Source organism: Primulina eburnea, chromosome 9 (genome assembly GCF_022965805.1).
Source record: "Primulina eburnea isolate SZY01 chromosome 9, ASM2296580v1, whole genome shotgun sequence".
Taxonomy (NCBI): domain Eukaryota; kingdom Viridiplantae; phylum Streptophyta; class Magnoliopsida; order Lamiales; family Gesneriaceae; genus Primulina; species Primulina eburnea.
Genome location: NC_133109.1, coordinates 13079239 through 13090622, shown reverse-complemented (window position 1 = coordinate 13090622; position 11384 = coordinate 13079239).

Below are 11384 nucleotides of genomic sequence, written 5' to 3'. Positions count from 1 at the left end.
ATTTTGGTACCCTTTTCTACTTGGGTCCAAAATTGATTAGTCCTTTAGGAATCCAGACTTGGATTAGTCTAACTGACTATCCAGTTGTTGTATTCCAGACAGTCTTTCTCGATTTGTGTGTGCTTGTTGTGTAGTGTGCAGATGAGACAACATGTGATTTAGCTTTGTTCAACTGATTGTTCAGCCGATATATTTTCTGAACTGGCTTGTTGATATAGTAATTGGAGTAGCCATTTGAATAATTCCTACTGAATCTTTTTGTCGACTGACTGTGTGAGTCAGTTAAAAATTTTGGTCTATAACCAATATCATATCTTCTAGCCTTGCTCGTACTTTCAGTAGGTTGTTCAACCAGTTTACTTGGCTCAGTTTGTTCTTGTACCACAACTGATTTGACAAAGTGAATGTATTTCTCTTTATCCATATTCAGTTTTGGTCGAGTATCATTGGAAGACATTTCATCTTGGTTACTGAACCCTAAACCAGTTTTATCAGTAACTGATTTCTGTGAGTTTTGTATATCAGTTAATGCAGCAGATGATTTGTTCCAAGCCTGAATAAGCTCAGTTTGCTTTGAATTTTCAAGCATCAACTTCTGAATCATTGATTGATTCCTGCTTCTTTCAGCATTGAGCTCGGCAATTTCCTCTTTTAGAGTCAACACATCAACTGATTCATCAGTTTTAGTTTTATTGTCTATGAAATCATTGTTCTTTGCTCTGACCTTTTCAAAAGATAAGGCAAGCTTGTGGTACTCACTAACCATGTCATGAAGAGTTGAAATGAGTTCTTCTCTAGTGAAATCAGTTGAGCTAAAGTCAAATACCTGTTGACTGCTTGAATCCACTTCTGTATCACCAGCCATTAGACACTTCACTTCCTCTTCACCATCGCTGGAACTGCATGAGGTTTCTGGCTCTGACTCTTCGCTGTCAGTTTCTGCGCATTTTGATTTACTCTCTTCAGCTAAGAGCACCTCATGCTTCTTCCTGAAAAACTTCTTATCATCCTTGGGTCTCCTCTTGTGCTCATATGACTTCTTCTTTCTTTCAGTCGAGCCTTGACTGCCCTTCTTAGGTTTGGACAGTCAGCAATGAAGTGACCGAGTTTTCCACAGTTGTAGCAAGCGTTTGATTCCTCTTTAGAATTGTTTATGTGATAATGCTTCTGGAAGTTCCGTTGATTTTTCCTCATAAATCTTCCAAATTTTTTGATGAACAATGACATAGCGTCATTGCTCAGTTGATCAGGAAATTTCTCGACTGAACCAGTCGGTTCTGTTCTTACAACAGCTAAGGCAGTTGTGGCTGCAGGAGTAGAGGGTTCTCCTTCTTGAGTTTGCAGCTCAAACTCATAGGCCTTCAGATCAGCAAATAGGTCATGAAGCTCAACCTTGTTTAGATCCTTGGACTCTCTCATTGCCATGGTCTTAACGTCTCAATCATTGGGAAGACCTCTGATCACTTTTAATGCAACTTCTTTGTTGGTATACACTTTTCCAAGTGCATTTAGTTCATTGTTGATACAGCTGACTCTTTCATCATACTCATGCATCGATTCTCTAGTTCTCATCTTGATATTATCAAACTTCTGAACAGCAACAGAAAGTTTATTCTCTTTGGTTTGTTCATTTTCTTCACAAAGCTGGATCAGCTTTTCCCAAATTTCTTTAGCTGTCTCACACATTTTGATCTTGCTGAAAGTTATTTTATCCAGTGTTTTGTACAGTATATCCTTTGCCACATTATCCAAATTTGCTTTTCTTTTATCCTCAGCAGTCCATTCATCTCTGGACTTTTCAATTCTATGAGGTGCCCCATCGGTGATTGCAACTGCTGTGTTGGCTTTCAGAATCTTCATTGGTCCGTCAGTGATGACGTACCACATATCATCGTCTTGTGCAGCTAAATGAGCCTGCATCCTTATTTTTCAATCATCGAAGTCTTCTCTGGAAAACATTGGGATCTTGTTGAAGGAAGACATAATGAATAGTTTGAGTAGAAATATTATGAGACGTGATACAACTGCTCTGATACCACTTGAAAGGATCGGTTAGTAGGTGATAAGTGTTTAGAAGGGGGGTTGAATAAACACTCACGAATTATATATTCTTTTCGAAGATTGGGTTCAGTTTAGTGACAAACTAACACTCGGTATCTCGTCAGTCAATAACATTAAGTTTAACTGAAAAACAGTTGCGGAAGTAAATTGACTGAAAGATAGAATAACTAATAGTAACTGAAATAAAAGCACACGATTTGTTTCTGGATGTTCGGAGAATAGAATAACTCCTACGTCACCCCTTCTATCACAAAGATATGATTTTCACTAAAAAACTTTGATCGAATACACACGTTGTACTGACCCACTTTAGTTTGGACTGAACACTGCCAAACTTAAACTCTTAGTTCACAATAACTTTTACAGTGCGTGACTGAATATAACACAACTGAATGAATCTAACAAAGATTTCAAAGTGCTAACAAGCTCGTAAATGTAGCCTTGATTGCTACTGATAAATCTGATAAGAGTGAGCTCTTGATATTCGAATACGAGTGGTGATTTTAGCAAAGTAACAGCAAGCTTGAATAGAATAGTAGTTCGTGTTATGTTTCTCAGCTGCCCTCTTCACCTATATATAAGCTTCCCTCTCAACGGTAATATTAAATAACATTTGAATCTTTATATTCGTTGGCTGCCACGTCAATATTCTCTGACATTCGTACACTACAATCTCTGAAATGCGGCGTTCAACTACTAGTTGCAGGCTGTTGTACTATTTTTCGGTTGTCGTTCTCAACTGATGATGTGTACAGCTGATAGATCAGCTGAAGGATACTTTGCTAGAAAACTCATAACTGATTGTTTCAACTGATCAGTTCTCAACTGATCAGTCAGTTAGATTATGCTTCAACTGATCAGTTCGACAAAGATAAGATTTAGCTGGTACGCATTAATCTTCAGCTAATGACAACTAACAGTTGTAAGATTTATTCAGTTAAGCTCGTTTGCCTTTGATAAGTTATTCCAATAAGTTCGAAGCTAGTTTGTCAAATCACTGAAATTTAGTTTCCAACACTTTGCTAAATCCTAAATTTATAGGTGTTCTAGCACGACGACTGCTTAAGGCACTAAATCTTTTAAGTGCCTTTTCAATATAGTGAGTTTGTATAATGCCCAAGAATTTGGTTACCGTAATCTGAGATGATTAACGTAATCTGAGATGATTTATTGATTATGAAGGGATATGAGTACAGTTGGACCGCTCCGAGACCAAATTAGTTAAAACAGATGAGTTATGTGATTTTCAGGCAGAACCTGTGGCGCCCGAGCGGAAGAAGATTACCGCTCGAGCGCCAATGTGTAATATGATGTGTTTCGGACAGAAGGGACCGCGCCCGAGCGGTAAAGATTTACCGCCCGAGCGCCAATGCATGATAAGCCAAGTAGCCGGGCAGAAAGTGCCGCGCTCGAGCGGTACTTTCTTACCGCCCGAGCGCCGCCTAAATTGTTTGAAAATAAGACGCGTGGCTTGGCATGCAATTGGGATGTATATAAACGTAAGTCTTCAGATTTAATGGGATAGAATCGAGAAAAGAACGATAAAAGCTTCAGAAAAGAATTGAAAAATCCTTACGCCTTTTGTGAGAAATCCGTCCGTCCGATTTTGAATCCGACTACGGCACCGTGTTCCTAGCAACGCAGGCTACTACGGGACGTAAGTTTTATTACGTTTGGACATGTTTTGGAAATATGATGTTGTTAGAATTGAATACACGTCATATATGTTGTTCTTGACATGTCAGACAGCGTAGAATCGAAGTCAGATTAAGAAACGGACTTAATATGGAATTGTTATGAATTTCAGAATGAAATTGACTAGAATTGATACCAGATTGGTACAGTGGTTGATTGTAAATGATTGGAATTGATATAGACGGATATAGTATTATCAGTATCGTAAGATGGTACGGTTGTACCGTCAGAATTTGATAAAACAGAGATGTTTGGAATTGATTAGAATATTGATACAGAATATTGATATTGTCATTGCCAGATTGAACAGTGACAGACGTTGAATCAAGACTTCGATTGTATCAGAGCGACAACAAGAAAGGTATAAATTAATGTTGAGTTGGGATTGCACAACTCGAGTGGGGTTTGACTCGAGTCTCCCTAAATCACATACTTTCATTTATTGCATTGATATTTGCAATTGATGAGATTTATGATTGTAGTCTATGGATTTATAGCTACTGCATGTAATGACTGCTGATTCGCTAGTCATTGACTGATTTGCTTAGATACTGATTGTATGTATTGATTACTGAGTCGTTGAGTCATAGGCTGATTCGCCTAGTCACCGGCTGATTCGTCGGGTTATTGTCTGATTCGTCCATTATAGGCTGATTCGCCTAGTCACCGGCTGATTCGTCTGGTGATTGACTGATTAGTCTAAACTTAAGCTGATTCGCTTAATTACAGGCTGAGTTTTCTGATTATTGGCTGATTCGCCTAATTACTGGCTGATTCGTCAGGTTATTGACTGAGTCGTCAATTCTGCGGCTGATTCGCCCAGACACTGGAGATATTAATTATATCGATGTCGTTTAGGGATTGATTCATTCCTATCGACTGAGATTCGATATAATACCTATATCCAGACATCGGGATCCCTAGGATAGAGTGGAGTCGAGTCTGAGACGACGCGTCGGTTGAGTTGAGTCTGATATGACATGTCGATTTACATTGTTTATGCCATTCATGATTATTGAAATTTTGATATGAATTTATGTTTCTGATTTGAGACATGTTATGAATACTTCTTATATATGCTTTCGTATATGCTTTTATATGACTGCATGTTTACATTGTTTATACTGGGATATTTATATCTCACCGGAGTTATCCGGCTGTTGTCTTGTTTTGTATGTGTGCATGACAACAGGTGGGGCTGGATCAGGGTCAAGAAGAGGATGAGAGAAGATTAGATAGCGTGGAGATCCGGGCTTCGAAGCAACATAGGATTCAGCACTGATATGTAGTTGAACCTAGTTGAATTCTTGTAGATAACGCAAGATTTGTATGTTCATGTTTAATATGTAATTTGAGTAAATTACATTACGTTTCCGCTTTGTATTTTAAAAAAAAATTTAGACCCTGTTTTATAATTGATTAATTAGTCCCAAACATGATTAAGAACTTGATTAACGTCCGGGTCCCCACAATAGGTGGTATCAGAGCTATAGGTACTAGAACTGTAGATTCTTGAGATTGAGATAGAAGCTAGTGAGCGGGGTAGAATGTGTTTCTTTCCTTGCTTATGATTGCTAGCATTCTTTACTGCTTTATATAATACATGTTACTTGACTTATCTGATTTGATTTTGTAATATGTATTATTGGGAACGAATCTGAATTGATTCTCGATCAGCAGTAAGATGATCGGAGGAGAGACTGAACTGGAACATGTGTGTTGGATTGGATTACTAATCCTTTTGAGTTTCAGATATGCCTCCTAGACGAATTCCAGAACAGGGTAGTACATCGAATCCTCCAATGGATGTAACACCGACTCCAATGGAAACCTTGCTGAAGAGGTTTCAGTCATTCAAACCACCCACTCTGACGGGTACTGAGACATCAGTCGAGTGTGAGAGTTGGTTAGGTAGCATTGAGTTGCTGTTTGATTCACTGGAGTACAGTGATGAGCGCCGGATTAAATTGATTGGGCACCAGTTGCTTGATGTTGCACAAAGCTGGTGGGTTACAATGAAGAGGGCCTTGGAGCAGCGAGGTACGATTATTACTTGGGATGTATTTAAAACTGAGTTTTATCAGAGATTTTTCCCAATATCGTACAGAAAAGACAAGGGGGCGGAGTTTGCCAATTTGAGACAGGGTCAGCTGAACATTGAAGAATATGTGACCAAGTTCTCTACCTTGTTGAAGTTTGCTCCTCATGTTTCTGAAAATGACAAAGCCGTTGCCGATCAGTTCATCAATGGCTTGAATCCCGATATATTTACATTGGTGAACACAGGGCGACCCAATAACTTTGCTGATGCCATGAATAGAGCAAAGGGCGCTGAAGCAGGCCTGATAAGGCAGAGAGGAGCTGAATTTGTTCCTCCAGTGTCGAGACCACAGCAACCCCCTCCCCGCTTCGAGAGTGGCAGTAGAAGTGGTGGAAGGAAAGATTTTCTGAAGGCTAGAGGAAAGCAATTTAAGAAGTCTGGCAGAAGTTCTTCTAGCTCCAGTGGTTCTCAGCAGAGTTATACCGGGGCTCACTGTGGAAATTGTGGAGGGAGACATTCCACTGAGCAATGCCAAGGAGTACTTGGTAGTTGCCACTTCTGTAAGCAACAGGGACATTTTTCTAGAGTGTGTCCACAGAGGGGTTGCCAAAGATTCCAGGGAGCCGAATCATCTGGATCAGCGGCACAGGGAAGTAGACGATCAGCTGCTGTTACTCCATTTCAGCCAGCACCATCTCTGTCACAGCAGAGGCCAGGAGGAAGCCAGACAGTTGGCCAGCCTCCTAGACAGCAGGCCAGAGTATTTGCTTTGACGGAGGAGCAGGCTCAGGAAGCACCAGATGATGATGTTGCAGGTAACTGATTTTTTTGATTTTCCTGCATGTGTATTGAGGGATACCGGTGCTTCATATACTATTATTTCTGAAAGATTTGCATTGATGTATGCATTATCTGTTAAGTCCTTATGTACTGTAGTATTTTTTTCTTTTCCTTTTGGGAAAAGATCTTGTATCAGCGATTTTTGTTAGATCTTTACAGTAGGATGAGAATGAGATCGAGTTAGATCGTGTGGTAGCTTGTGTTGTACTGGTGTTCTATGATTCTGGAACTGCATTACTGATATTGATATGCGGACCAAGTACAGAGCTACCATAGATTAGTTCCAGAAGATGGTAAGAATCAGATCTGAGATGATCAAGGGATGAATATTGTACGATAAGAATTCTAGACTTAGAATTCCTTAGATATTCGTACTAGCTATGACTCGATTATTACAGAAAGGAGCAGAGTGACTCCTTATGTATTCAGTTGATTTACTCAAGTTGAGTCTATCCTTGGCTGATTTACCAATGATAAGACAGTTATTGATGTTTTCCCCAGATAAGATTTCAGATCTGATTTCAGAAAGATTGATTTTAACCTTGAGTTGATATTAGAAACTGTGGAAATGGTAAATCCTGATTGAGACAGATTGGGTTCAGAGATTTTTATATTTGAAGATAATATATGTGTTGATTTTAACAGAGTTAAACCATGATTAGTCAGCTGAAGTTGACATCCGTGTCAGGCAGTTGCAGTTTATGAATTTAGCATGTTGTGAATCTGATTGAATATTGATGATATTCAGAATAAGTGGTTGTGACGGATTGTAGACAATGAAGATTATATTGTACCGTCTGAACCAAAGCTGATTTTGAAACGTTAGCAGTTCAAAACGCTGATTAGAATGTTTTGAACTCAATATCGATAGTCAGAACAGAGTGTCGATCAGAATATCAGGCAAGTAATACTGTATTATATGAGATTGATTATTCTGTGATGTCAGATGTGTCAGAATTGTACTGTAAAGCTTGATATTGAAAGTCAGAGCCGAATACCAGGTAGGTATTTCCTCTTTAATTTATGTTATTAACTGAATTATGTATATCAAATAGTTCGAATCAGAAAGAACAGATATTGTCAGAAGCTTACAGTCATGAATTCAATGTTCAGTCTGATGATTGAGACTGTAGTGTATTCGAACAGATAGTTGTGATATAGACAGATGAGAGCAGTTATAACAGAAATGTATTGAAATGTTGGAAGAAATTGTACTGATATGTCTAAATCGCTAACAGAAAAGATAGAAAGATAGAAATCAGAAGAATTATTACAGAATTGTAAAGTTCTAAATAGAAATGGGAGTACATTTCTATAGCCTTCGTAATGAAATTACCATCATTTTTACAGATTGTAATATGATATGATTAAGATTGACAGATTGTTCAATCTATATCTATCGGTTTGTACCAGATAATGTACAAACATGACCAAATGACACAGATTGATGTCAGAAAAGTGGTCAGAAAGATCAGAATGCCACCATAGAATGTATCAGATTGTGATTTTTTGATTGATTGTGTACTTATGATAGAGTATACCGTGAGCTCTCTTAGATTGTTTCATAGATTGACGGATAATCAGAGCGAATTATTCGGATACTGGAGAATATCCCGGAACTGTAGTGCTAGATTTTAGCACTAGTTGACATGATTCATGGCCATTTTGTGAATTGTCATACAACAACAGATCTCAGACGAGTATTGAAATCGCTTCTTCGAAGCGTTGTACGGAAAGATATATGAATCCTCTCTTTATCGAGATGATATCTCTGAGATTCCTGAGATTGGACCGGACATGATCAGAAGAAAATGAAAACAAATCAGAATAGATAGACTGAATATGCCAACGTCGGACGATGACTGTTGGTAACTGAGATCGAAGATCGAATATATCTTTGATTGAGATAAACAGACTTAATAACAGCTGATGGTGTTGAGCTGTTACGAACTGTTAGTTGGGTCTATACAGATGTTGTATAATCAATATTGCGAGATTGACTTTATCAGAGCTATTTCTAGAAATAGAATTTGATATGAGATTGAAATTTCAGAACAGATTCACTGAGATGAGTTTTAATTTAAACTCTATATACATTTCTTCTGATATATCTGAATGGATTACTTGCGAGTTCGAGGACGAACTCAGATCTAAGAGGGGGAGAAATGTAATGCCCAAGAATTTGGTTACCGTAATCTGAGATGATTAACGTAATCTGAGATGATTTATTGATTATGAAGGGATATGAGTACAGTTGGACCGCTCCGAGACCAAATTAGTTAAAACACATGAGTTATGTGATTTTCAGGCAGAACCTGTGGCGCCCGAGCGGAAGAAGATTACCGCTCGAGCGCCAATGTGTAATATGATGTGTTTCGGACAGAAGGGACCGCGCCCGAGCGGTAAAGATTTACCGCCCGAGCGCCAATGCATGATAAGCCAAGTAGCCGGGCAGAAAGTGCCGCGCTCGAGCGGTACTTTCTTACCGCCCGAGCGCCGCCTAAATTGTTTGAAAATAAGACGCGTGGCTTGGCATGCAATTGGGATGTATATAAACGTAAGTCTTCAGATTTAATGGGATAGAATCGAGAAAAGAACGATAAAAGCTTCAGAAAAGAATTGAAAAATCCTTACGCCTTTTGTGAGAAATCCGTCCGTCCGATTTTGAATCCGACTACGGCACCGTGTTCCTAGCAACGCAGGCTACTACGGGACGTAAGTTTTATTACGTTTGGACATGTTTTGGAAATATGATGTTGTTAGAATTGAATACACGTCATATATGTTGTTCTTGACATGTCAGACAGCGTAGAATCGAAGTCAGATTAAGAAACGGACTGAATATGGAATTGTTATGAATTTCAGAATGAAATTGACTAGAATTGATACCAGATTGGTACAGTGGTTGATTGTAAATGATTGGAATTGATATAGACGGATATAGTATTATCAGTATCGTAAGATGGTACGGTTGTACCGTCAGAATTTGATAAAACAGAGATGTTTGGAATTGATTAGAATATTGATACAGAATATTGATATTTTCATTGCCAGATTGAACAGTGACAGACGTTGAATCAAGACTTCGATTGTATCAGAGCGACAACAAGAAAGGTATAAATTAATGTTGAGTTGGGATTGCACAACTCGAGTGGGGTTTGACTCGAGTCTCCCTAAATCTCATACTTTCATTTATTGCATTGATATTTGCAATTGATGAGATTTATGATTGTAGTCTATGGATTTATAGCTACTGCATGTAATGACTGCTGATTCGCTAGTCATTGACTGATTTGCTTAGATACTGATTGTATGTATTGATTACTGAGTCGTTGAGTCATAGGCTGATTCGCCTAGTCACCGGCTGATTCGTCGGGTTATTGTCTGATTCGTCCATTATAGGCTGATTCGCCTAGTCACCGGCTGATTCGTCTGGTGATTGACTGATTAGTCTAAACTTAAGCTGATTCGCTTAATTACAGGCTGAGTTGTCTGATTATTGGCTGATTCGCCTAATTACTGGCTGATTCGTCAGGTTATTGACTGAGTCGTCAATTCTGCGGCTGATTCGCCCAGACACTGGAGATATTAATTATATCGATGCCGTTTAGGGATTGATTCATTCCTATCGACTGAGATTCGATATAATACCTATATCCAGACATCGGGATCCCTAGGATAGAGTGGAGTCGAGTCTGAGACGACGCGTCGGTTGAGTTGAGTCTGATATGACATGTCGATTTACATTGTTTATGCCATTCATGATTATTGAAAGTTTGATATGAATTTATGTTTCTGATTTGAGACATGTTATGAATACTTCTTATATATGCTTTCGTATATGCTTTTATATGACTGCATGTTTACATTGTTTATACTGGGATATTTATATCTCACCGGAGTTATCCGGCTGTTGTCTTGTTTTGTATGTGTGCATGACAACAGGTGGGGCTGGATCAGGGTCAAGAAGAGGATGAGAGAAGATTAGATAGCGTGGAGATCCGGGTTTCGAAGCAACATAGGATTCAGCACTGATATGTAGTTGAACCTAGTTGAATTCTTGTAGATAACGCAAGATTTGTATGTTCATGTTTCATATGTAATTTGAGTAAATTACATTACGTTTCCGCTTTGTATTTTAAAAAAAAATTTTAGACCCTGTTTTATAATTGATTAATTAGTCCCAAACATGATTAAGAACTTGATTAGCGTCCGGGTCCCCACAACAGGTGGTATCAGAGCTATAGGTACTAGAACTGTAGATTCTTGAGATTGAGATAGAAGCTAGTGAGCGGGGTAGAATGTGTTTCTTTCCTTGCTTATGATTGCTAGCATTCTTTACTGCTTTATATAATACATGTTACTTGACTTATCTGATTTGATTTTGTAATATGTATTATTGGGAACGAATCTGAATTGATTCTCGATCAGCAGTAAGATGATCGGAGGAGAGACTGAACTGGAACATGTGTGTTGGATTGGATTACTAATCCTTTTGAGTTTCAGATATGCCTCCTAGACGAATTCCAGAACAGGGTAGTACATCGAATCCTCCAATGGATGTAACACCGACTCCAATGGAAACCTTGCTGAAGAGGTTTCAGTCATTCAAACCACCCACTCTGACGGGTACTGAGACATCAGTCGAGTGTGAGAGTTGGTTAGGTAGCATTGAGTTGCTGTTTGATTCACTGGAGTACAGTGATGAGCGCCGGATTAAATTGATTGGGCACCAGTTGCTTGATGT